The following is a 26,735-nucleotide window of genomic DNA, read 5'->3' as shown; positions in this document are numbered from 1 at the left end:
CTGTTTCTGGCTTCATCTCAGTAACAAACCCATTCCAGTACCAAACATACTGTAAAGTAACAAAGCTCTAAAACAAAACAAAAAAAAAAAAAACAGGTCACTCAGGATCAGAATTCCTACAAGGAGCCCACACAGAAAAGGGCAGCACCATAAATATTGCAATGGCTTCTACAGCATCCATACATCTAGGAGAAAAACTGAACAAATTCACTACATAGCGCTATAAAAGAAACTTTATGCTAATGCAATATCTAGCCTCAGTCACACATGCTGACAGACAGACCCTCTCCAATTACCATCAAACTAAAAGACATATGTGGGTCATTCCGTGCCAAGTGGTCTAAACCTTTCCACCATCATGTCTCCAATTTTGTTCAAATTTTATCTGTTGTGCGAGTCAGGTGTTAAACAAAGTTTCCCAAAATTTGAGGTCTCTAACTGCAATAGTTGCAGATCTAGACCCCCTTTTCTGAAAGGTTGTCAGTCCATGAGCACGCGACATTTACCGAAATGCCATTTTTGGGGTCTAATAAAATCCAAACACATTTATAAGAATGGCTAAAAAATTCAAATCCTGTACAGTTTTTGATGCTAATTCCGATGAAATACATTTTAACATTAAGGATGCAAAATCCAGTCAAATAAGTTGACTAAAAGTGTGCATCAAAATTGGTTGCGAATCATCGGAACATATTTGGACCAATATTCAGACCGCAACAACTTCCATGCAAACAAAGATATGGACTTGAAATTTTGAACAAGCATTATGCTTGTGCTGGACATAATACTTCCAGATTTGCAACTAACCAGCATTTATAACCACCCTGCAGGATCTCTTCAAAGTTGGCACTGTCAGCGCAAATGGTAAAATGTACCAAAGTTCAAAGCCAATTATTAAAAAAAAAAAAAAAAAAAAAAAAAAAAAAAAAAGAGTCTGCCTGAATCAGCTTGTGAACAGTATAATCTGAAAGAGAAAATTGTGCTCTACAACACTGATATGTTTTTGTTTTGCAATGCCACCATTAAGTAGCCATTTACTCAGGTCAAAGTATGTTATAATTAGTACTCTTGTGCGCTAATTTTTCTTCATGTCTAGGAAACTGAGTCTTAATAGTCACTTAAAAGTATTAATATCATTATTTATTCATTCGTATTTTATTCGTTGATTGTCCAATCGTTTACTGTGCGCTGTTATCAGTTTGGTCGTGCCATCTCGGGTGAATATTCCAGCTTAATAAATTAGTGATGCTGAACAAATAGATAAAGTCACAAATCTTCAGCCTGGGCAGTATGTTGCTTGCATTTATGGTGGATTGGAAACGATTGGACTGGGGTGGGAGTGAGCCTTTTTAGTCCACTCTAGTTTTTAGGTTAGCCTCTATTTCTACTCCCCCGCGCAGCCGTCATTGCCATACACTCAAATCAAGCAACAAACCTGTATGTTGCTGATCCACGTTGTCGTTCGCCATTGTTGGTCCATTTGTGGCAAAAGTATATATGATGTACTAAAGGTTGTCAATGATGAAATCTCTCTTCTATACTGGACATAGAGCCATTTGGACTCCTTATCCATACTAGGCTCCTCCCAGCTCTGTGCAAATTCCGGCACTAGAGGCAAGAGCATATCCTATTGTGTGGAGCGGCTTGTGGTTTTTCAGGGCTGCAGAGGCAGTCTGATGCATTTCAGGGGGGGTGGGGGGGGGGAGAGGGGTTTAGGCTGGGAGGTTTAGTGGCTTGGGAGGGAAATATAGGTTTATTCTTCCATTCACAAAATGCTATTATGTCAATTGTCATTGTTTCATTATTTAATAAGAATACATTTACCAAAAAAAATTAATAATATAAAAAAAAGAAGTATTTGCGGTTCTAGTTCTACATGGTTTTTAAAACGTTATTGAACTCGTTTTCATGATGAATTTAGAAAAAGGAGTTAGTAAGGATTGTGGCTTCCTATATTTTCTCAAGCCATATCTACATGTTTTAGCAGCTAGGGCAGGATGCAGTATCTGTGCGCCCCCTGCCTTCATCCCAGTCTCTGCTTCTCTCTTCCTCTGCTTTGAGCACCCCCACTTTCTTACACTGATCCTTTCCTCCCCACCCTGCAGCCTGGATGGTAGGAGATAGCGTCATGCTTTTTGGCTTTTCATCCACTACCAGCCCCCACATGTATTTTTCTACTCCCCAAAGGCTTTGTGACCTGGGCACTGCCCCTCTTGCCCACCCCTTGCTTGGCTTTGCCTCTTCCCTCTAGAAGCTCTTTGTTATAATAGAAGCTCTTTGTTATAATAGTCTTCATCTTTGCCCTTTCAGCTATAAAGTTGGTCATTGCAACATACCCTCACTTATCTTTGTATCGGAGCTTTTAAGCTTCTTTCTCAAAAGTTTGCAAGCATGTAACTACCTTTCTTCCAATTCCACCTTGCATGTTTACATTCCTTGTAATATAACCTTATTCCAGTAGTAGCAGTAAGACAACTGCTGCATGAATAAACTTACAAAAGCCAGTATTTTCCCACATTTCATTGCTCCCATGATAATTTGGAAAAATAACTACCTGACATCAGGAATCTGCCACACTTACTGATCATTTTCCATATCAGGCAGGACCAGAGTAACAATTGGGCAAAATGTTAGTACAGAAACAGAAATGGTCTATGCTCAGAACTACCTTGAGGGAATCGAGCAGGAACAAAACATTTCTGCTGCCTTCAGCCGAACTGTTTCCTGTCTGCCTCTCTCCTCTAATCTATTACATATATGGCATAATCTTGACAAAATATGTAAGCAACTTGGGTCCAGTACAGAAAAACATTGGAGTGGAAAGTAGCCAGTAATGGTGCAACAATGTTCTGCAGTCACTTTAAAAGGAAAGTTTTATATCTTTCACCAGCAGACTCTTAATGCATTGCTAAAAGCATTTTCAGACTTGGGTTTGATTGGTAACTGAGGTTACCTGTGTCATGATCTTAATATCTTCCTGATAAACTATTGACTCCTTTATTCTATTTCACCCCCTTTTTATTCTATCCTATTAACACACAAAAAAAACCTGTCCTTTCACTTCCTCTGTAAGTTCCTTATCTGTCTCTATCCTATTGCCTATATTGCACTGTAATTTTATATTTTTATGCTGGTATTGTCTTAAAGGGATTTTAGAGAATTGTGTTTTGAATATCTGTGCTAGTGATTTCATCTTTTTATGCTGTAATTGTCTTAAAGGTGTTTTCATTGGAACTGTGTTTTAACCTGTGCCAAGTGTTTTAAACCTGTGACTTTGGGCCAGATGCACTAAACTTAACGAGCAAGTAGTAAACCCCGGCATGCACTAAAGGCCATTTTCCGACGACGGTAGCAGCTAACGAAAACAGAATGCAGATGAGCAAATTGTGTAGAAACCCCACTATAATAAGATGCACTAAACTTTTCCGATTGCCTTAACGCTGGAAAATCTAACGCGAGGTCTGTACCTGTCGCTGGGGCTGCGCGGGATTGAAAGGTTACAAAAAAATGGGGGAAAAAAGTTCTCGACCTGGAAGTCTCACAGCGCGTTTAACTCACCCCACCCCAAGATCGTCCTTCACTATATATATATATATATATATATATATATATATTAGCTGTGCCTATGGACGACATCCTTTATGAACGTCCTTTGCCCCCCCCCTCGAGATTGCCACCCATCCCCCCTTCCCATGCATTGAAATGATAGCTTCCCGAAGCCCCGGCCTCCCCGCCATCCGAGGCACCACCCCCGCCGCCCCCCTTGAGGTCGTCGCCGCCGCCGCTCCCCCCTTCTGCCACCGGGCCAGGCCCTCACAGCGCCTCTCACCTCCGTGTGAAGACGCTGCAGCAGGCAACAGCTGATCCCTTCGGACTTCCCTCCTTTCCTCCCTGGCTCGCCCTCATCTGACGCAAGATGAAAGGAGGTAAGTCCAAAGGGATCAGCTGTTGCCTGCTGCAGCGCCTTCACACGGAGGTGAGAGGCGCTGTGAGGGCCCCGGCCCGGTGGCAGACGGAGGGGGAGCGGCAGCGACGACCTCAAGGGGGGTGGCGTAGGCGGTGCCTCGGATGATGGGGAGACCGGGGCTGCGGGAAGCTGTCAGTTCAATGCAGGGGGGATGGGCGGTGATCTAAAAAAAAAAACGTTTTTATTATTGCCGGGGGGAAGGGGGGGAGATGACAGCCAAAATGGACGCCCATCCAAAAAAACGTTCCCCCCCCCCGCAATAATAGAAACGTCTTTTTTGGCAGTGCTTCACTCAGCTGAGAGACCTGGAAGTCTCTGAGCCAATCACAGCGTGTTTAGCTCAGCTCTTGTAAAATCTGGAGGAGGATGATCTTATAGATAGGCTGATGTGTTGCTCATCTACCAGTTCCCCTGAAGACGCCAGTATCTCTGCGAAACATGGCCCATGTAGGGAACCAAAGATAGAGATCAAGGAAGATTGAACGCTGTTCATTTGATGTATCATGGAGTGTTTTGAAATATATAAGCATTACTTTGCACCGGGGCTTGCATCGTTTTCTGCATATGACACCAGTGTTCACATCAGCCTAAGCTCATCCTCCTCCAGATTCTACAAGAGTTCTCTTCCCACGATTATACAAGCTAAGTAGTTGTTTTTTATGACTGTTTTCTTTTTTGGCAGCCATTTCATAGGTTTGGAGGCAGGGTGTGCGATGATGCTGGAATGGTGTTTTTATTTATTTATTGCATTTGTATCCCACATTTGCAGGCTCAATGTGGCTTACAGAGTTTTGTTATGACATATGCAGCCTTTGGGTCGCTGTAAAGTGCCAAAAAAAAAACTGAGCACAATTCACTGTATATAATTTTAATATCTAATTTACATTTATATATTTTATTAAAGTGTGATTAGCTTTGCATATCACTGTTTTTTCTTAAACACATTTGTATTTTGGTTTCTGGAATATTAGCAAGTTAAAATTTAATGCCAAGAAGTGTAGAGTGATGCACTTGGGGTGCGAAAACCCAAAAGAGAGATACCGGATAGGAGGGGAGAGATTAGTAAGCTCGACTCAGGAGCGAGACCTTGGAGTGTTGGTGTCGGAGGATCTGAAGGTGAAGAAACAATGCGATAAGGCGGCAGCCTTGGCCAGAAGGATGCTAAGCTGCATAGAGAGGGGCATAACCAGCAGAAGAAAGGGAGGTGTTGACGCCCCACTTGGAATATTGTGTTCAGTTTTGGAGGCCGTATCTTGCTAAAGATGTAAAAAGACTGGAAGCAGTGCAAAGAAAAGCTACGAAAATGGTATGGGTGCAAACCATACGAGGAGAGACTTGCTGACCTGAACACGTATACCTTGGAGGAAAGGAGAAACAGGGGTGATATGATACAGACGTTCAAATATTTGAAAGGTATTAATCCACAAACGAACCTTTTCCGGAGACGGGAAGGCAGTAGAACTAGAGGACATGAATTGAGGTTGAAGTGGGGCAGACTCAGGACTAATGTCAGGAAGTATTTTTTCACTGAGAGGGTGGTGGATATGTGGAATGCCCTCCCGTGGGAGGTGGTGGAGATGAAAACTGTAATGGAATTCAAACATGCGTGGGATAAACAGAAAGGAATCCTGTTTAGAAGGAATGATTCTATGGAATCTTAGTGGAGATTGGGTGGCGACGCCGGTAATTGGAAACAAGACAGGAGCTGGGCAGACTTCTATGGTCTATGCCCTGATCGTGACGGGCTAAAATGTAAATTTTACGGAGCTTTGATGTTTTGCTTCAGAACTTAGAACAGTACTGGGCAGACTTCTACGGTCTGTGCCCTGAGAAAGGCAAGGACAAATCAAAATCGGGTGTACATATAAAGTATCACATACCATGAAAAATGAGTTTATCTTGTTGGGCAGACTGGATGGACCATACAGATCTTTATCTGCCGTCATTTACTATGTTACCATGTAAATGCAAACATGTGAACATTACAATGGAAGAACTATATCTGAAACTTTTTTCACCCAAAAAATGGTATCAAATGGGGGTAGGGTCCACTATATATATATATATATATTTTTTTTTTTACAGAGAATTACTCCAGTTTCTGCTCTATCATGTTTTGAAAGGGAAAAGGGGAGTCATGGATTTAATATACCGCCTGTCTGTGGTTACAATCAAAGCGGTTTACATAGTTTAAAGAAGCAACATCGTCATGCGTGCGTCCCAGATTGCTGGATACCAAACTGATGGCAAGCACACAGCCTTTTAAGGAAATCATTAACAACTCATCCCTTGCAGAACTGGAGAAGCATTTAAAAGAAACACCATTCAAACCTCCTACATTTGAAAGTGCAGAAGGGTTTCCAAGTTACGACACGGCTTCTGAACAGCTTCATGAAGCGGGCTACGATGCATACATCACAGGACTCTGCTTCATCTCCATGGCAAACTTCCTAGGTTCCTTCCTCAACCCTCCCAAGCTCAATGTCTCTGCTCGATCAAAACTCATTGAACCTTTTTATAACAAGTTATTTCTTATAAGGGTTATGGACATACCATATCTATTAGATTGTAAGCTCTTTGAGCAGGGACTGTCTTTCTTCTATGTTTGTGCAGCGCTGCGTATGCCTTGTAGCGCTATAGAAATGCTAAATAGTAGTAGTATCTCAATCTACAAGGGCCAGACTTCCAACCAAAACGAGATCATGTCCTTCATGTTACCTTTCCAAGAGAATGGAAGACAAGTGATCTGTATCAGCTTTTCAGTGCATTTGGTAACATTCAAGTATCCTGGATTGATGATCCATCAGTGTTTGTGTCACTTAGCCAGCCTGAACAAGTTCAAATAGCCGAATTCAAACCTACGCAGAGTATGTGGAGAAGAAGTATGAGCAGAAACAGCCAAAGAGAAAATGGTCTGAGAACAGCTGGAAAGAAGAGGAAGAGCGTCTCAGCATCTGGAATTTCCCTCAGCCTGGCCTCTCTCAGAAAGCCAACTACAGAACTGCCACATACTACCTACAGTCCATCCTAACATGTCCAAGGACCTTTTTAGTCTCTAACTCCCTTTCCTTTCTTCCCAGTTCCTTCTATCCTATTTTATGTAATTATAATTGTATATCCACTGGTCTGGCGATGGCCTTATCAGTACATTGTAAGCCACTTTGAGTCCGCATGCAGGTGGAAAAAAAGTGGGGTATAAATGTGCATAAATAAATAAATAAATAAATTATATACACCTACTTATTTAGCCGTCTTTTTCAAAGAGAAAGTCTAAGTTACTTTTCCTGCTTCCTTTAATTCATCCATGCCCCCCAATCCCTCTACCCTCTGCACCAAGTGGAGTTCTTTTCAATTGCCTTCCTTTACTACTTCCACCATTCTGCTCAGTCATATGTGCTTAACAAGCTGTTCCCTTGATCCGCTACCCTGCCATGGTCTCATGCCTCTTCTCTTACACCTTGTAACACTCAGCCTTACATCTGGAACTATCCCTGCATTCTGGGGGAAAAAAAAAAAGCAATCAACAAACCATTTTTCAAAAATCCTTCAAGTGACCCCACTGTTCCTGCCCATTATAGACCAGTTTCCAATGTGTGCTTTGCTTAAAAAAAAAAAAATCACTGAAAAAATTTTGATTTGACCAGTGAATTTCTTTCACGTACAGCCTTTCGAAAGGCTTGCAGGGGAGCTTGATCCAGAAGGTGGCACTCCTAGGGTGAGGCTCAGCCATTGTATTAAAGCTGTGCTGACCCCTGCGATTTCCCCACATGCGGGAAACTTGACTGCATAATTTCTAGATTGGGCCAGCCTTTCGATCTTACACCTCAGACAAACTGGTTTTTGTTCTAATCACAATACCGAAACAACCGTTCTTTCTATGCCCCTGATCTGGGCACATTACGCATTGCTTTGAAGGCTCTTTCAGATTGGTTCTTTAACCATCAGCTTGTTCTTAATCCCAGTAAGACTACTGCTTGCTGGGGTCCTCATTCCATTCATCTCCAGTTTTTCAATCACCCCATTAGTCCAGTTCCTTTTTTTCAGTATCTAGGATTCATTATCAATTCCCACCTTTCATTTGAACAACAGGTTTCTTGGACGGTTAAATTAGGTTTCATTTGGTTGCATCGTCTTAGGTCAGTACACAAACGTCTCAATTTTTCTGCATTGCGTACTTTAGTTCATGCTTTCATTATATCCCATTCAGATTATGGCAACCCTGTATATGCAGTTTGTCTTTTACTTCACGAAAGAAGTCATGATCACGTTACTCCCTTGTTTCTTCAGTTACACTAGCTTCCTATCTTATTTAGGCCCTGGTTTAAGATTTTAGTTCTCACCCTCAAAATTCTTTGCTCCAGTAGTCCAGCTTATCTTTCTTCTGTTATCCCCTACATCCCGGACTTTGCTCCTTGGACGGGCACTGCCTAGTCCTACCCTCCCCGTATTTTGCCCACTATGAATCGACCAGGACAACAGCCTTTTTCTATCTAGCCCCTAAACCACTGAATGATCTACCGCCTTCTCTTCGATCTGAAAATTCCTTCCCTAGATTTAAAGCATCTCTAAAAGCCCACTTCTTTAGCCAGGCATTTGGTACTGGATAAGCTTGGCCTGGGGTTTATTATTCTCTATGAGGAGAAAACGTAAAAAAAAACCCCAGAAACTGATATTTTAACATATGCTTTTATTTATTTACTAGTAATGAAGGCCCGTTTCTGGCAGCAATGAAACGAGTGCTAGCAAGGTCCTCCGATGCCTGGCATAGGCCCCGCCCATCCCGCGGACGTGCACGGCGGCCCCCCTCCAAAATCGGCAACCCCCCCTCTACTACCCTCCCCTACTCTTACTGGGGTCCCAGCCGCAGCGACAGAACTGAAGGGCAAGGTAGTTCGGAGATTCTGCTGCCTTCCGTTGTGTTCAGTATGAGCTGTGTGCCCTGAATGTCTGGTCCCGCCCTCATTTCCTGTTGGGCGGGACCAGAGAGTCAGGGCACAGAGCTCGTAGCGAAGACAACGGAAGGCAGCAGAATTTGCGAGCTACCTTGCCTCTCAGTTCTTGCGCCGGGACCCCAGTAAGAGGAAGGGAGGGTAGCAGATGGGGGCTAGCGATTTTGGAGGGGGGCAACCGTGCACGTAGGGGGATGGGCAGGGCCTATGTCGGGGAGAGGAGTGTCATTGTGCGGGTGGAGGGATGGCTGAGAGACAGATGGGAGTGGTTTGTCATTTTTGGAGGGGGGTGATGTGCAGGGGTATCTCTGAGAGTAAGACGGGGGGGTGGATTTTGGAGGGGGGGCGACGCGTAGGTACTGCATGGGAATGACAGCTGCGTTGGGGAGTGGAAAGAGAGATGACAGAATGGGCTTCCTACCTTCGTGTACTTCTGTTCATTATGACCCGCCCTCGACATCATAACGTTGTGACGTGAAGGCGGGGCACAGATAGATGGTTACTAAAAGTGGTTCCAGAGCTTCGAACTTACGAACCCTGAAGCCACAAAGTGAGCCTTAGAACGTTGAGGTTGCTTTTTATGTGCAGATGGGGCGTGGCTGAGGGCGATAGCCTAGCCTACAAACAGTACAGGAGTTCAGTGCTTCAGTGTCAGGGAGTGAGCTTCAGAACGTTTGAGGGGGGATTTGAGCTTCAGAACGTTTGAGGGGGGATTTTATTTATATAGATTTTTTTGGTTTATGCATACATATCTGTAGTGCTAGTCCTGTCTTTCTTTGGCATTCTTTTCCTCCTTTTTATTTTACCGAATTGTGAAATACTTTGATCTTACCCATGTAAAGGCAGTATATCAAGCAAAGAAATAAACATAACAGACTTATTTTGTACCTGAAGCAATGGAGGGTTACAAAGAGCTGAAGCAGGCAGTTCTCCTGGTTCTCAGGCTACTGCACTAACCACTAGGCGACTTGTCCACTCCTTGATCTCTCTTGCATGAGAACTATAGACCTCACATGTTTCTAGATAAAGGTTATCGCAGGCTAATAAGAAGCAAGTATTTTCACTCTCCAACAATTACTATAGTCAAAACCATTTCCTGCCTGATTGGCAGCCTCAAAATATACACCATTGGAATCAAAAAGGTTAGAGAACAAAAGGGGCCAATGCAGAAAGCAGCCATGGGGTTAGTGCAAGTTGAACACAAGTTGTATGTGACCAGCGATGCAGAGTGTAATTTATGTGCGGGTGTTAACTCATGTAGGGAAGACACACAGCGCAAGCTTATTAAAATGCACAGAATATGTTAATTAGCTTGCATGCTAATGCCAAGAGTACGCCACCCACTTTTGGCGTATGCACAACCTAAGAATTTTTTCACCAGACCTGGGGCAGTGTAGAAGGTTTTTGAGGAGAGGATTTCTTGTCGATCTTTCACACGCAAGTGCTGGTTTGGTCTTGTTTTGAAAGTGGATGGAAGCCCATGCAAGTTTTAAGTGCGGATAGTAAGCAAACGTACATACGTCAGAACAAAACTGAAACTGTCAACATACATGGCACCTGTTCTTCTGCCCCTAAACACGAGTCTTTCAAAAACTGTTTGCAACTGAAATTTTTGAAAGGCTCATATTTAGACGCAGAACATGTTCCAATGTGTGCTGACACTTTTGGTTCAGACATGTGCACAATGAACTGTGCTTACTGCGAAACCCTACGCACATGCATCTGGCATACTCTCCCCTTCCCCATTTGTGGTAGGATTTCAGTGCATAAACTGCATTCCTAACTATTAGGCTTGACGTGGAAGACACACGCTCAGATATCTGTGCGTGGCTCTACCATGAGCCTTCCTGAATTGGTCTCAGAGAGGGAAGAAAATCAGAAATCGGCTAAGATCAATCCATAATATAAATATCTACGCATGAAATGTGAGCATGTGATCCAAGTGGGTAAGAAAAATAGCTTTATGTAATAAAAGTACTAATTTAACCTATACAAGCCAAGCAGAGAAGGCCAATGCAGAATGCCCCGCAACCATGGTTGATTACACAACTTCTACCATGAAATAAACAAAAAATGTGGAAGGACATTTGAGAGGACATCTGACTGTGGACATTTTGCTCAAAATGTCCAGAATCCAAATAGCAAGTATAGCGATTTTCAAAATGTCCTTTTTTTTTTTTTTTTTCCAAAAATTGCCACTTGCTATATGTTTTCGTGCTCTGTGCATTTATCTTTTTGGTCCATTTTCGAAAAAAAGAAAAAAAAAGAGTCCAAGTGAAAAATGTACAAAACCAAGCCACTAGGATGTAGAAGGCACCAGCATTCTTAGTAGACTGGCCACACAAACATCCCAGTAGTGCAGTGGGGCACCTTAGGGGGCACTGCAGTACACTTCACATAAAAGCTCCCAGGTACACATCTCACCGTTACTCCCTTATATTGTACGTGAGCCCTCAAAAACCCACCCAAAACCCACTCTACTCAACTATAGACAACTACAATAGTCCTTACATAGGTACATAAGTATTGCCATAATGGGACAGACCGAAGGTCCATCAAGCCCAGTATCCTGTTTCTAACAGTGGCCAATCCAGGTCACAAGTAACTGGCAAGATCCCAAAAAATTACAATACATTTTATGCTGCTTATCCTAGAAATAAGCAGTGGATTTTCCCCCAAGTCCATTTTAATAATGGCTTATGGACTTTTCTTTTAGGAAGCTAGCCAAACCTTTTTTTAAACCCTGCCATGCTAACTGCTTGTACTACATTCTCTGGCAAAGAATTCCAGAGTTTAATTACACGCTGAGTGAAGAAATATGTTCTCCGATTCGTTTTAAAATGTACTACTTTGTTGCTTCATTGCGTGCCCCCTAGTCCTAAAGGGTAAACAATCGATTCACGTCTACTCATTCATTTTATAGACCTCTATCATATCTCTCCTCAGTCTTCTCTTCTCCAAGTTGAAGAGCCCTAGCCATTTTAGCCTTTCCTCATTGGGAAATTGTCCCATCCCCTTTATCATTTTCGTCACCCTTCTCTATACCTTTACTAATTTCACCATATCTTTTCTGAGATGCAGTGACCAGAACTAAACACAATATTCTAGGTGCGGTTGCACCATGGAGCGATATAAAGGCATTATAGCTAGCGTCCTCATTTTTGTTTTCTATTCCTTTCCTAATACCTAACATTCTATTTGCTTTCTTAGATGCCACTGCTGCACGCTGAACAGCGAGTTTCAACGTATCATCAACAATGACACCTAGATCCCTTTCCCGGTCAGCGACTCCTAATATGGAACCTTGCATTACGTAGCTATAGTTCAGATTCCTCTTTACCACATGCATCACTTTGCATTTGCTCATATTAAACGTCATCTGCAATTTGGATGCCCAGTCTCCTAGTCTGGTAAGGTCCTGCATGCAGATGTCACCTATAGGTGGGTATAGAAGGTTTTAGGTAGGTTTTGGAGTGCTCAAACTTTCCACCACATGTGTAACAGCTAGAGTTTACAATGGGTTGCTGCTCTAATAGGATTGGCCATAACATCTGAAGCTGTCATAGAGGAGGCTGGTATGTACTGTTTCTTTCACATCTTTGGGGGGTGGAAGGGGGGGGGTCATTCCTTTATTCCTCCACTAGTCATCTGGTCATTTGGTGCATTTTTGTGTGTCTTATTTGTTATTAAAACAGGTCTAGCTCAAAACATCTTAGTTTTATACTTGGACATTTTTGTTTTGTTCTATTATGGCAGAAAAACATTCAAATGTTAGGAACACCCTAATCCTGACCTTAACACGTCCCTTTGTGATTTGGATGCATTGCAGATGAAATGCATAGATAAATGTCTGCAAAATAGGTTTTGAAAATAGTGATTTAAACTTTTCAGAAGCAAAACATCCAAATGCTGCTTTATGCCACTTTTTAAACATTTTTATCTTCAGAAAATGAGCCCCATAGCATGGCAATACAATGAACAAGCAAATTCCTGCCATGCTAAAAAAAAACCAAAAAAAAATGCAGCAGTAACCATAGCTCATTGTGAATTAAATGTCCTTTCTGTCAGTGCATGAGTGGCTCACGCACTGAGTGACTTTATAACACTCCCCCCCCCCCATGACAGTTTTCTGCATTGGTCCCTGATATCTAGGACACCCCCTCTCCCTCCCTGAGCCCCCCCCCCCACACCACCATAAAAAAAATATCCCTGGTGTCTAGAGCACCCCCAGCTGTAAACCTCCTAGCTCCTCTATACCACATATTTTTGAAGAGGCAAGGCCTACTCGCTCCTGTCTCCGTGCTGCCATCTTGAAACATGGTAGCACCTGATGCTGTGTGGCGCACATACACTGACCCTGCTGGGTGCATCCTAGGATGCACTGCACAAGGTAAAGCACCACCATTTTTCAAGTCAGTGGTGCAGAGGCAGGAGCAAATGGCCATCACTCCCGTCTCTGAAGGTATGCAGTGGGGGGGGGGGGGGGGGGTCCAGGGGATATTGCAAGGAGCATGGGGGTACTTATATATTGTTTTTAATGACAGGGCAGGGGGTCAGATTGAGGGAAGGGGTACCCCAGATACCAGGGATATTTTTTGGAATCATTCTTGGGGGGGTTGGATTCATCACAGGAGGGATGGGGCAGGGGGATAGGAGTGCTAAGGCTTCTCGGAGTGGTACAGGAAGTGGCTATTAGCCATTAGCCCTGTGCAGAGGGTGACCCAATCCTATGCTACTTTAGACTGGCAGTAAGATTTTCACATATTGAGCTCCTCTTAAAAAAAATAAAAAATCAGCGCTGTACGTTTTTGCATCAGGGTAGAATAGCTAACAGCCCAAGGCTTAGCATCGATCGATCTACCAAATTAACCCTTGCGCTACTGTTTCTGCATCGTGTGGCCGGTAACCTACACGCATCGGATTTAACCCTGCCATAGTGAAGGAGTGGAACGCCGGTACTACCTGAATACTACTGAGTAACAGGACAACCTCATGTTTTGTACCTACTGATGGACTTTTACTTATGCACTCTACCTCTGCTTTTGGCTGTTTGGCCACACCTTATTACTGCACTGGACATTTGTGCCTTATCCAGTTTTACTGTTTACTAACAGTAAAAGAAGTTTGCTGTTTACTAATGTACAGACAGAATGCAGGGCTATTAGATATATAGCTTGTAACAGTAGTTTGCAAGGCCTATACAAGACCAGCTTGCACGTAGCAACGCCATCTGAATAGGCGACCTTGGAGGGTGCTGACACCCCCCTGCATTCCTGAGCCGCACCTTATCTCCTGTGCTAGAAAGGAGCATTGTGTGTGTACAGAATAAGCTGCTAAGTTTCGTTTTTCTTGCCAGTATCATTTCAGTGTTATGACGTGTGTACGTACTGGGACTACAATTTTGTACTGTAAGAACTACAAATGTTTACTGCGCATGACAGGTATGACGTGTAAGGGGCCAAATGCGCAGGCCCAGTAGGGAAGTATAAATGTAAGCGTCAGATGATTTATGACACACAGTGTCCCGAGGCTACTCGGTGCTGTTCACTTGCTAGCAATAAAGTTGCCTTGTTTGGAACCAAAATTTGCCTTTCGTCTCCTGATTTCCCACCTGTTTCATTGGCGACCCAGATGGGACAGAAGTAGAAAGGGGAATCGGATTATATTCTTCCCCTCCCCCACTGCAGTCGGATCGGGTCATCGATTCCCACCCGAGGAGGTGGTGAGTGGCCACCGCTGATTTCAGCGTCCATCTCCCGGAGGAGGGCCGATCCACTCCGCCTGACTGCAGAGAGGGCTGTGTGGTTCCGACAAGGCACCTTTTTCTATTTCAGAAAGAAGCGTACGACGGCGCAGCCTGCGACCCCGGCGGACAGGCGAGTATACTCTACGTAGTGACCGGCCCAGTAAGGACCGAAGAAGAGGCGTGATCACCCTCTTTTAGCCAGTGACTAATACGGACTATTGGTATCCGACTAGGTCCCGAAACTCACTAGGCTCCGGCGACGAAACCGAGCGGCGAACGAACGGGGGGGTTTCTTGTGGCGTATGAAAGTGTGTGAGTGGGCTTGCAGTTCCAGGCCGGGCGACCGCGTCCTGGTCAGGCCGAGTGTTGACCCTTCTGTGTCTGGTGGAACGAGACCCCTTACTCCTCCACCTCCCCTTTCCCCCTTTGTCCGTCACCTGTCCTTTGGCACTCAGGTTAGGATGGGCGGGGGTGGGTCTTCACCGTTAGATTTAATGACGGAACACTTTAGCGAAGTGTTCGACCTCGATAAATGTAGCAGGGCCGGGATGATACAGAGATGTCAATTTATGTGGCCAGGGCTAGGAATTGCTGGATGGCCCCCGGAAGGGTCATTCGAGTATGAGAAAGTGGCGGCGGTCATGAATATTGTTATAATTGAGGGGAACCCAGGCTGTCCAGAGGACATTCCATACATAGAAGCGTGGTTGGATGTAGTCCGGGATCCGCCGGCCTGGGCCCAACGGAAGGTAGAAAAGGCCGCCCTTATGTTGGTAAAGCAGAGAAAAGGCCGGAAAACCAAACTTAGAACCCTGCCGACCCATGCCTTCGCTCTCCAAAGCTCGGCAACCGCTGCCGTCCCGAAGGCCGCAGGGACCGCCCCCATACGGCCTACCGCCCCTAGCACTGAAGCCACTGAGGCCACGCCCCCTGCTACCAGAGTCAAGGCAGGAACTACGCCCAGTACTACCAACACACTTTCTAGAAAAAAACCCCCAAAGAAAACCACAGGGAAAGTTCAGGGTTTGGCCGAGAAGAAGCCTCCAAAAGCCCCGATACTTGCTACGGCGGAAGCATACGAAGACGACATCGCGCCACCGCCCTATGCTCCTATGTACCCTGACCTTACGGGCCTAGCAGAAGGCCCCGCTGATGCCGGGACTTCCGGGTCAGAGTCGGATGCCGGGGAGACGTCCCGCCCAGCCTCACCTGAGTCACCTGGCCCCGCAATCACACGGAAGAGTAAGCGGGTGGTGAAGAACATTACTCGGTTCCCCCAATCGAGTCCGCAACAGGCCCTTCCGTCCAGCCGAAAAGAGGGAACCTCCCACTTATTCCCAGTTCGACAGTCCACCACCTATACCCCTAACCCGGCGGAAGGGGGGGGCCAGCCCATCGAATCAACCGTCTATAGCCACGTTCCCTTCTCAAGTGCCGATTTGTATAACTGGAAATTCCATGGGCCGTCCTACGACCAGAAACCCGAGCAGCTGATAGAGCTGGTGGAAGGTATTATATACAGTTATAATCCAACTTGGGCAGACCTTAGGCAGTTGAGCGCCCACATCCTGACCTCTGAAGAACGCCGCCTTTTACAACAAAATATGGAGCAAGCCATCCGGGATGCGAATCCGGCTCATGCCAATTTACAGAACCTACTAGAAACGGAGGCGCCCATCGCTGCCCCTACGTGGGACTACCGAACCGCCGAAGGCCAAACCTTTATCCGCCGATACCAGCAGGCGTACCTGGCCGCCTTAAAGAAGGGGAAGCAGAAGGTTACCAACATGGGAAAAATCCACAGTGTGGTTCAACAAAAGGACGAGAGCCCAGGGGACTTCCTTGAACGACTTATGGAAGCCTTCAGGAGGCACAGCCCGATAAATCCCGAGGACCCTAAGAACCTCCCAACCGTGGTTATGAGTTTTGTTAGCCAGTCGGCACCGGATATACGAAGAAAGCTACAGAGAACAGAGGGGTTCGAAGGGATGAGCCTCAGCCAACTGAAAGCTATAGCTGATCGCGTATTCGGATATCGCGACCAGGAGGAGAAGGTGGAGGCCCGGAAGGAATCGACCAGACGGATGCGGGAGAAGGCAGATGTGTTGGCCACGGTGCTGGAAGAACGAATGAGGTCTAGACCAAAGGGGAGGGGCAGGAGAACAAGAGGAACGCGGTCCCCCATAGGGCGTAACCAGTGTGCAAATTGCCGACAAGAAGGACACTGGTGGGCTGATTGTCCAGAGGAGATACGGGACAACCCGAGAGAAGAGGAATCATGGGACCGGCAGAGAGAGGAGGAGACCGGCGACCGCACGGGGGCCCCTAGGCGAGGCCGTGGAAGGGGCCGAAGAGAGAGAGGACGGGATGACCGGAGGGAATGGCAGATGGCTGTGGACGCTACCCGAGACGGCACAGCATGAAGAAACCGGGAGGGCAAAGTCCCCACTGACCCTCTGGTGGAAATTCGGGTGGGGACAGAATCTATGAAGGCCTTACTAGACACGGGGGCCCAGCGATCTGTTATCACCACTGCCATAGCCCCAGCCACGAAAGAAACTATACCAATTGTGGGAGCCTCCGGGAAATCCCTTGCGGCCCCCCTCCTCAAAGAGCGCCAAGTCCAGATCGGAGGGACGATGGTGTCCCATCAGTTCATACACATCCCTGGATGCCCGGTCCCCTTGATTGGTCGAGACCTACTCTGTAAGCTCCAGGCCACCCTGAAGTTCAAGACTACGGGTGAAGTGGAAGCTCGCTTTGAAGATCGGCCAGTAACACTTATCTGTCCAGTAAGAGAAGAATGGAGACTACACGCTCCCCCAACTGTGGGACCCGGCGACTGCCGTTACGACCAGAACACCCCTTTCGCCCAGCAGAGGCGGGCCATAATGGATGAAGTGCCTGATGTATGGGCGGAATTGAACCCCGGCGGAATGGCCGTAAACGCTATCCCCATCTGGATTGAGCTCAAACCGAATGCTCAAGTTGTTAACCAAGGACAATACCACATCCCCTATGCAGCCCGGCATAGTATGCACACACATCTACAGAAACTCCTTCAACAGGGAGTCCTTAAACCAATCAGATCCGCATGGAACACCCCATTGTTGCCCGTTAAGAAACCAGGAACATCCGAGTACAGACCCGTCCAGGACCTGAGGAAAGTCAACAACCAGGTAGCCGACATAGTTGCCCTCGTACCAAATCCATACTCCATCCTAGCCCAAGTGCCATCTCAGACCAAGTGGTACAGTGTCATTGATTTGAAGGACGCCTTCTTTTCCATCCCTCTTGCTGTCGACAGCCAAAAGTTGTTTGCCTTCACGTGGGAAGACTTGCAGACGGGAACCAAGCAGCAATATACATGGACCCGTCTTCCCCAGGGGTTCAAGAACTCCCCCACCCTCTTCGGCGACCAACTCGCCCAGGACCTGAAGACGTATCAGGACGAGTATGGGCCGGTCGTCCAATACGTGGATGACCTGTTGGTGGCCCGTGAAACGTACGCGGGCTGTGCAGAAGCCACTTTTTACCTCTTGAAGACCCTGGAAGCCCAGGGGTACCGGGCCAGTCGCAAGAAGGCACAGATATGCGAAATCGAAGTCGAGTATCTGGGGTTTCGCCTCCGAGAAGGAACCCGAAGGCTCGGTATCCCCCGAACCCAAGCCATCCGCAACCAACCCACTCCTGCAAATAAGAAGGAACTCCGGGCACTCCTCGGAGCCGCTGGATATTGCCGCATTTGGATCATCAATTTTGCCATCCTGACCCACAGTTTGTACGCCAAACTGAAAGGACCTGAACTCGAGGGCCAAAATCTCCAGTGGGAGAAACACGAACTGAAAGCCCTTCAGGACCTCAAGGAGGCCCTTGTGGGCCCACCAGCGCTCGGACTGCCAGATGTGACTAAGCCGTTCTACTTGTTCATCGACGAAAAGAAGGGATTGGCACTTGGAGTCCTCACCCAACTGGTCGGTACCTGGCAACGCCCTGTAGCATACCTCTCCAAGAGCATGGACAACGTGGCACGAGGATGGCCGGGCTGCCTACGAAGCATCGCGGCTGCTTGTCTCCTGATACACGAGGCCAATAAACTCACGTTCGGCCAAACACTTTTTGTGACCACACCCCACACCATCCGCGGCCTACTCGAGAGCCACGGACCCAGATGGATGACCAACTCCCGATTGGTCAAATACCAAGCCCTCCTGTGCGAAAATCCGGAGGTGCGGATCCTGGACACGACCAACCTCAATCCTGCCACCCTCCTTCCGGCCCCTGAACCACCACTCCACGACTGTGAAGAGGTAATGGCCACTGTGCACTCGAGCAGACCTGACCTGAAGGATCAACCCTGGCAAGGGGGCATCACCCTTTTTACCGATGGAAGCAGCCAGGTGATAGAGGGAATTCGAAGAGCTGGCTATGCGGTGGTGTCTGAGGACCATGTGATCGAGGCTATGGCTCTGACACCCGGAACATCAGCCCAGAAAGCGGAGCTGATCGCCCTCACCAGAGCCCTCCTGTGGGCTGAAGGGAAAGTTGTCAACATTTACACCGACTCCAAATACGCTTTCCTCACCCTCCAGGTGCACGGAGCCTTGTACAAGGAGAGGGGATTCCTGACAGCTGAAGGGAAAGGACTTGCAAATGCCGCTGAGATCTGCCAATTACTCGAGTCGGTATGGAAGCCGAAGAAGGTGGCTGTGATGCACTGCAGGGCCCACACTGGAAGAACGGACCCTATCGCCCGGGGAAATCAGCGGGCAGACGACGCTGCAAAAAGGGCAAGTCAGCTCCCCTACTCCTCTCACCCTTCTGACCCCGTACTCGTCGTCCAGCTCCCTACGGAGACCCCTATCTACACCCCCCAAGAAACGGAATGGGCCCAACAAGAGGGTCTACAGTCACGCAATGGCTGGTGGATACTACAGGATGGGCGCATATGGATACCCGAAGCCTTGGCCTGGACGGTGGCCAAGGAGGCTCACGACCGCACACACCTGGGAAGGGACGCTCTGGGGCGCTTACTGGAGAAGACCTACTACATCAACAAACTATCCCTGTGGACCAAAAACGCTTCCAGCCGCTGCGCGACTTGTGCCCGGAACAACCCTCGAACGGGGCCCGGCCCTATGCCAGGACATGTTCTCCGAGGAACCAGCCCTTTCCACGTGTGCCAGATTGACTTCACACACATGCCCCCGGCGCGCGGCTACAAAGCCATCCTCGTCGCCGTGTGTACCTACACCGGATGGATTGAAGCCCAGCCCACTAGAACGGAAATGGCTAAAGAAGTCACCTCCCTACTGCTTCATCAAATCCTACCCAGATACGGCCTCCCCAAGCAAATAAATTCTGACAACGGCCCCGCCTTCGCTAGTGAAGTAACACAACAGCTCAGTACCAGACTGGGCCTCGATTGGAAGTTGCATTGTGCCTGGAGACCCCAAAGCAGTGGAGTAGTGGAGAGGGCTAACCGATCCCTGAAGAACCAGCTTGCCAAGCTATGCCAAGAAGCAAAAGCCAAGTGGCCCGACCTGCTTCCACTGGCCTTGCTGCATCTTAGGTGTACCCCCAAGGCTACAGGCCTTACTCCTTACGAGATGATGTACGCTAGGCCACCACCACTACCCTCCTTTCCCGACTCCTTGCAGATACAGGGTGAGAGTTCCTTAGTAAAACAGATGAGAGCCTTACACCAGGTAGTGCAAGACATCCAGCAGTACACTGAAAGAGTAGCTCCCTTGGTCCTCACCAATCCGACGCACAGGTTCAGGGTGGGAGACGAGGTATGGGTAAAAGAGTGGGATGAATCTGACTGCCTAAAGCCAAAATGGAAGGGGCCCTCCCTTGTTCTCCTAACGACCTCCACCGCTGTTAAAATTGCAGGAAGCCCAGTGTGGATACATTGGACCCGATTGAAGCCTGCTGCTCCCACTAGCAGCACCCTGAAGCGTTGGACTGCGCACCAACATCCTGACGCTCCATTACGGCTGACTCTAAGAAAGACGTGAACCACCAGATTCATGCCTGCCCAGCGACAGGAACTCAGTTTCTGGACCCACTGCGTTTTTGGCTCTCTCTTTATCGCAGCCATAATCGTAGGCCTTATCATCTTCTTGCTGCAAAGGCTCGGATACCTTCCACCGCATATATGATGCTTAGCCTACTACTCCTCCTTTGCTCAGTCCCGAGCTCTTACCCCTTGAGCCAGAACTGTACTGAATGTTTGCGCCTCGTGCGCCACCGTATAGAGGGAGGATATCACCTAGTCACTACCCTCATTCACCAGACGCAGCCCCCGGAAGGCGGTTGCCAGTTTCTCCCGACCTGCGCCCTCATCACTCCGAATGGCCTCCAACAGTTCCACAGATGCCTCCAAGGAAATCTCACTATCTGCCACAGCCCTACCAAACCAAGATACTACAATGTCACCCTCAGCGTAGGACTCCCTGCGTATGTGGCCGGACCTCCGGGAGTCGAGGGAGATGGCATCCTATATTACATTAATTCCACTCGTATCCTTGTCGGTGGCATCCAAACTGTGGCAACCCTCACCTTCGACGTCTGTGCCGCCATGGACAAGCACCCTTGGTCTCGCAAGTGTGGTAGCCAGAGTTGGCGAGAGGCATACGTTAAGGACCACAAGTATGTCTGCCCCTTCAGTCCAGACATGAGATGCTGCTCCCCGTGGGTGTGGCTCCCATGCGCCGGCGACACTCGAGCCTCCGGCTGGGACCGAGTATGTGCTTATACGGGAGGAGGATATGCCGGATGCGCCGGCCTAGGTGAATTTCGTCGAGGTTCTGGTAACTATGTGTCCCTAGACTGGCCCATCCGAGGACACGACATGCCCTGGAGAGGAACGTGGGGCCTCGGCATTGACGGCGGAGGAATGGATCCGTTGACATATATTACCATATATCAGAGTCTCGAAACGAAGCCTCCTACGCACTACCAGACTACTGTTGTCGGCTACCAAGACGTATTTGATGAAATTGCTCGTGCTGAGCAGACCGAGACTAAATTCCCCATCTCCCCAGAAGCCCGAAATATGTTCCTCAATTTGGCTGAAAACATCGCCCTCTCCCTCGGAATTGCCAACTGTTTCGTCTGTGGAGGCACCGACATGGGTGAACAATGGCCCTGGGAAGCGAGAGAGATCCGACAACACACATGGGATGCACTCAACACCACTAACATTACCTTTCCCCAACGGCCGAAGCCGTACGAATGGGCCCTGAGAACAAATATCATAGGTACCCTCTGCGCTAGTCGAGCGCCATCGAAGCGTTACTCTGTACCAGTGGGAGACTCTGCCTGTACGGGGGTTCTTCACTATAATGGCAGCCGGACGACCTGGTGGCAAACGGACAACCTGCCCGCCCCGGAGCCTATCTGGACAGAACCCACCTTGAACATGACATGGACCTACGGAGGGAACGCTTCCCTCAAGTGGGTAGCCCCGGCGGGCTACTACTATATCTGCGGCCGCAGGGCCTACGAACAGCTCCCGGCCCGCTGGTATGGTACCTGTCTCTTGGGCACTGTCCGCCCTAGTTTTTTCCTTCTGCCCATACAAGTCGGCGAAACTTTGGGTATCCCCCTTTACGTGGAAAAGGGGCCTGATAATCCTACCCGACGACGACGGTCTTTCCCACCCGTCAAGCCCAAGGTCCAAATTGGAGACTGGAAAGACAATGAGTGGCCGCCTGAACGCATCATTCATTACTATGGACCGGCCACGTGGGCTGAAGATGGTACATGGGGGTACCGTACCCCTATCTATATGCTAAATCGCATTATTCGCCTACAGGCCGTACTCGAAATCCTCACTAACGATTCGGCCCTGGCCCTCAATATCCTAGCTCGACAGAACACTAAGCTCATTACCGCCGTCTACCAAAATCGCTTGGCTCTTGACTACCTCTTAGCCCAGGAGGGCGGGGTGTGTGGCAAGTTTAACCTCAGTAATTGCTGCTTACAGATTGATGACCAGAGCCATGTCATCAGAGAAATAACTGACCGGATGGTCAAACTAGCCCACGTCCCCGTCCAGACCTGGAACAGTGCGTGGGATTGGACTTCCTCCCTCACCAGCTGGCTCCCAACCTCCGGGAGCCTGCAAGGCCTCCTCGTCATGGGTGGCCTGTTTTTGCTGTCCTGCCTAATAATACCTTTGTCTCTCCCCTTAGTTTTCAGGTGTCTCCGCTCCACCATGGAAAGCATCGCTGACCGCCGTGCTGCTGCCCAACTTATGGCTCTCCAGATGTACTCCCCCATTCCCCAGTCTGATGAAGCTGACGATGAAGCACCTTGTGGCTGATGTGCACTTTGAACCCCCTGAGTCACTCAAGGGGCCATCACCCTTGTGCCAGCAAAAGACCGGCTACAAAGGGGGGGGGATTCCACTAGGGGCCCTCCGTCTCAACCCCGGCGAAGCAACCTACGGCTGCGCAAGGGCTTAGGGCTCGCTTGTTGCCTCCCTCGCTAACTATCCTTGTCCTTTCTTTCCGTTTCAGGGTTCATGGAGGTGATACTCTCCACCAGAATGGATGTTCAAGTATCAAAAGGGGGGAATGAAGGAGTGGAACGCCGGTACTACCTGAATACTACTGAGTAACAGGACAACCTCATGTTTTGTACCTACTGATGGACTTTTACTTATGCACTCTACCTCTGCTTTTGGCTGTTTGGCCACACCTTATTACTGCACTGGACATTTGTGCCTTATCCAGTTTTACTGTTTACTAACAGTAAAAGAAGTTTGCTGTTTACTAATGTACAGACAGAATGCAGGGCTATTAGATATATAGCTTGTAACAGTAGTTTGCAAGGCCTATACAAGACCAGCTTGCACGTAGCAACGCCATCTGAATAGGCGACCTTGGAGGGTGCTGACACCCCCCTGCATTCCTGAGCCGCACCTTATCTCCTGTGCTAGAAAGGAGCATTGTGTGTGTACAGAATAAGCTGCTAAGTTTCGTTTTTCTTGCCAGTATCATTTCAGTGTTATGACGTGTGTACGTACTGGGACTACAATTTTGTACTGTAAGAACTACAAATGTTTACTGCGCATGACAGGTATGACGTGTAAGGGGCCAAATGCGCAGGCCCAGTAGGGAAGTATAAATGTAAGCGTCAGATGATTTATGACACACAGTGTCCCGAGGCTACTCGGTGCTGTTCACTTGCTAGCAATAAAGTTGCCTTGTTTGGAACCAAAATTTGCCTTTCGTCTCCTGATTTCCCACCTGTTTCAATAGGGACCGATGCAGAGTCTGAAACTAACAGCCGGTGCAGAGCTTTTGGTGCCCGTTTACTGTAATTGATCGAACAAAAAAAAAAGGGGGGGGGGGATGTCAGGAAATTCCGCAGTCCTGCCCACCCCACCCCTCCCCCTCCAGAGGAAGAGAGTTCCTGTGGGCTCTCATGTCTTAAGTTCAGACACATATGAGTTTGTTTTCAGTCTCTTAACAAGGACGTGGACGTAGCAGGCAGTACCCAAAACAAGCCCCTCGCTGCCTGCCAGGGAGAACACGGACAACCAGATGAATGCCCAAACTCCAAGAAAAGTACATGTCGAAATGACTCCCCCCCTCCTCCACCCCTTTGCAAATGCAGCAGCAGTGGTCAGGAGGGCGGGCGATTTGCACAGCAAAAGTTTTCCATCAGGTAGCAAAGTTTGTGGGGCGGAAAGAGAGCGATGCTGCCAGGCCTGCCACAACCGCCCCCCACCCCTGCGCTACAGATTTCTCCCATCCCAAAATCTGACGCCTCAACTCTTGTTTCTCCAGACTTTCAAGCCCCACCCACGCACGGCAGCAGCAGAAACCACCCGGGGTCGACAGCATCGTCTTCCTCCCCCCACCCTTTGCAGAAATGGACTGTCTGACCTGGCCGGCTTCTTCTAGGTTCGCTTTCTTCACATCCCCGGGGACCGAGTGTTCGTCTTTCCCGGCTGCTTTAAGGCATTTCTGCTGCAAAACTATTTATAGCGGGCAGGAAAAGTTCAGGCTGGCCGAGCATCCGGGCACCCGGCACCATGTGACGCGGCACTTCCCACATGTGGCCGTCAGATGCTGCTGCTCTTCTGGCAGAAGGTTGGAAGTTTCCTTTCTTGCGGGGGCTGACGCCTTTTGTTTTGCTCCTCTCCTTTCTGAATGCCACGTGCTGGGGTGGAGGTCAGACACTGTGTCATTTTAATGAGGGGTTTCCTTCATCACAGACCAGAGACACCAGGGAAGAGATGGGGGAAAAGAGGGAGAAGGCTAGCCACGTTCATGCTGAAAACCAGTGGCAGCCGATGCAGAAAACTGCAACAAACACCTAAACCCTAAGACAACGCAGTCCACGTCCGAAATGTCTCCTCCCCCCTCCTCGAAATGCTGCAGTTCTCAGGAGGATGGGAGTTTTCAAGTAACCACGAGCGATTTACCGTGCGCGGATGTCAGCTTCAACCGCGAGCCTAATTCTATGGCATGCAGAAAGCTATATCTATGCAAATTTAATGTGCGCAGAATTTGCATGCAAACTGGAGGGAACCTAGTTTTGGAGTAAGCACAGCCGCTTGTGCACCTGCAGGGCAAAATCGGAAGTGCCTGCACACATTGGCCTTGTTCTTCTGTGCATAAATAGGAGCCTCACAAAAATTTCTAGCACATAAAACTTTTGCAAGGCAGATATATATGTGCAGAAGGCTAGGGGCCGATGTGTACTGATATTTTTATTTCTGTTAACCTCCCATCAGCCTTTTAAAATTGCAGGTACTTCTGATCGTAGAAGACAAAAACTGTCAGTTAAATCTTAAAACCTGGCATTAAATTCCACCAACCCTACTGTGCTGCCCCAGACCTGGAGAAAATTTTTCTCTGGTTGTCGAACTGCAAAAGCCACTAGTCCCTTCTCTGCCTGCTGAGGTATATTTAATTACCTTATTACCATACATTGTAATTCAATCTGCAGCCATGTCTTCATTGTGAATTGGCATCAATGCTCGAACCCCTCTGTGTATTATTCAGTCATTAACACACATGTACAACCCTGCAGCTAGGCTTGCTGCAGCTTTCTGCATTGGCTTCCAAGTCAGAGACTGACAGCCAGAGTGGAGCTGGCCTAATGCTCAGAGCAGGAAGGAAGTAGTGCGAGGAGGAGGGGAACAGTGGCACTGTATTTATTTGGCTGGCGGGGTTTCAGTATCCCTGGCAACAAAAGTATGGTTAGCATGCTGGGGGGAGGGGGAGAGGAATGCATTGCCCCCCTGTCCACCCCCAGAATTGCAGGGCTGGCTATGCTACTGAGGAGGAAGCCTGTGTAGCTTCTAAATGCTGATAGAAACATATGAGTGTGAGTGTTAGTGTCTGAGCAAAAGCAAAACTGAAAGCACACACCAGTGCCTGTTTTTCTGCAGTTAAATATGAGCCTTTGAAAAATTTAATTGCAAATTTTTAACAAGCTCAAATTTAAGGCACAGAACAGTGCCGATGTGTGCTTGCACTTCCCATTTTGTGTGGGCATGTGCACAAAAGCCATGCATACTGGAAAACTTTTGTGTGCATGCACCAGATACATTTCTTCTCTTGTTTTTGGTTTAATAGCACAAATTATATGTGCATAAAATTTGTCATTTGCTTTGAGCATCGGTTAGGTAGTTTTTTGCGCTGTTGTTGCACTATGGGGTTTGTGCTGAGGGCTTTGATGCCCAGGCTTTGAAAATCAGCCCCTAAGAAAGAGAGAGAAATAAATCCTCCTATGGTTTTCCAAGAGGCTCAGGAACGCAGAGCAGCCTTCCAGCTCATGCCTCCGGAGTCTCTGTATGAAAGAGTCAAGCTAGAAAGTTTTCTGCAATCACTCTGAAGATTCAGATGTAGGGGTCCCCCCTTATTTCCCTTTTGTTCTATTGCCATGATGTTATTAGAGTCAGTAAGATTGGGGCGGGGCAGCCCCACCATTAGGCCACCTGAGACGGGGGCCTCAGGCGGCACTCTTCTGAGGTGGCATCATCTCCTGCTCTTACTTCCCCAACCCCTTTCCACCAGTTTACCTTTTCTTGTTTTTCCAAAGGTGG

General features: G+C 47.9%; 1 protein-coding gene and 1 pseudogene across 1 annotated transcript in view; one reads left to right on the top strand and one right to left on the bottom strand.

Annotated features, from left to right (window-relative positions):
• The window catches only part of WIPF1 (WAS/WASL interacting protein family member 1), a 137,459-nt gene extending 112,733 nt beyond the window's left edge, over nt 1-24,726 (bottom strand). Inside the window, 1 exon segment of the mRNA XM_030210023.1 lies at nt 24,565-24,726. The gene's annotated coding sequence lies outside the window, so the exon portion shown is untranslated.
• Nucleotides 7,641-7,793, top strand: LOC115475207 (annotated as a pseudogene).
• Nucleotides 24,727-26,735: the final 2,009 nt, after the last annotated feature.

This window comes from Microcaecilia unicolor, chromosome 7 (assembly GCF_901765095.1).
Source record: "Microcaecilia unicolor chromosome 7, aMicUni1.1, whole genome shotgun sequence".
Taxonomy (NCBI): domain Eukaryota; kingdom Metazoa; phylum Chordata; class Amphibia; order Gymnophiona; family Siphonopidae; genus Microcaecilia; species Microcaecilia unicolor.
Note: the sequence above shows the minus strand (reverse complement) of the source record. Positions and strands in the feature narration are given on the sequence as shown.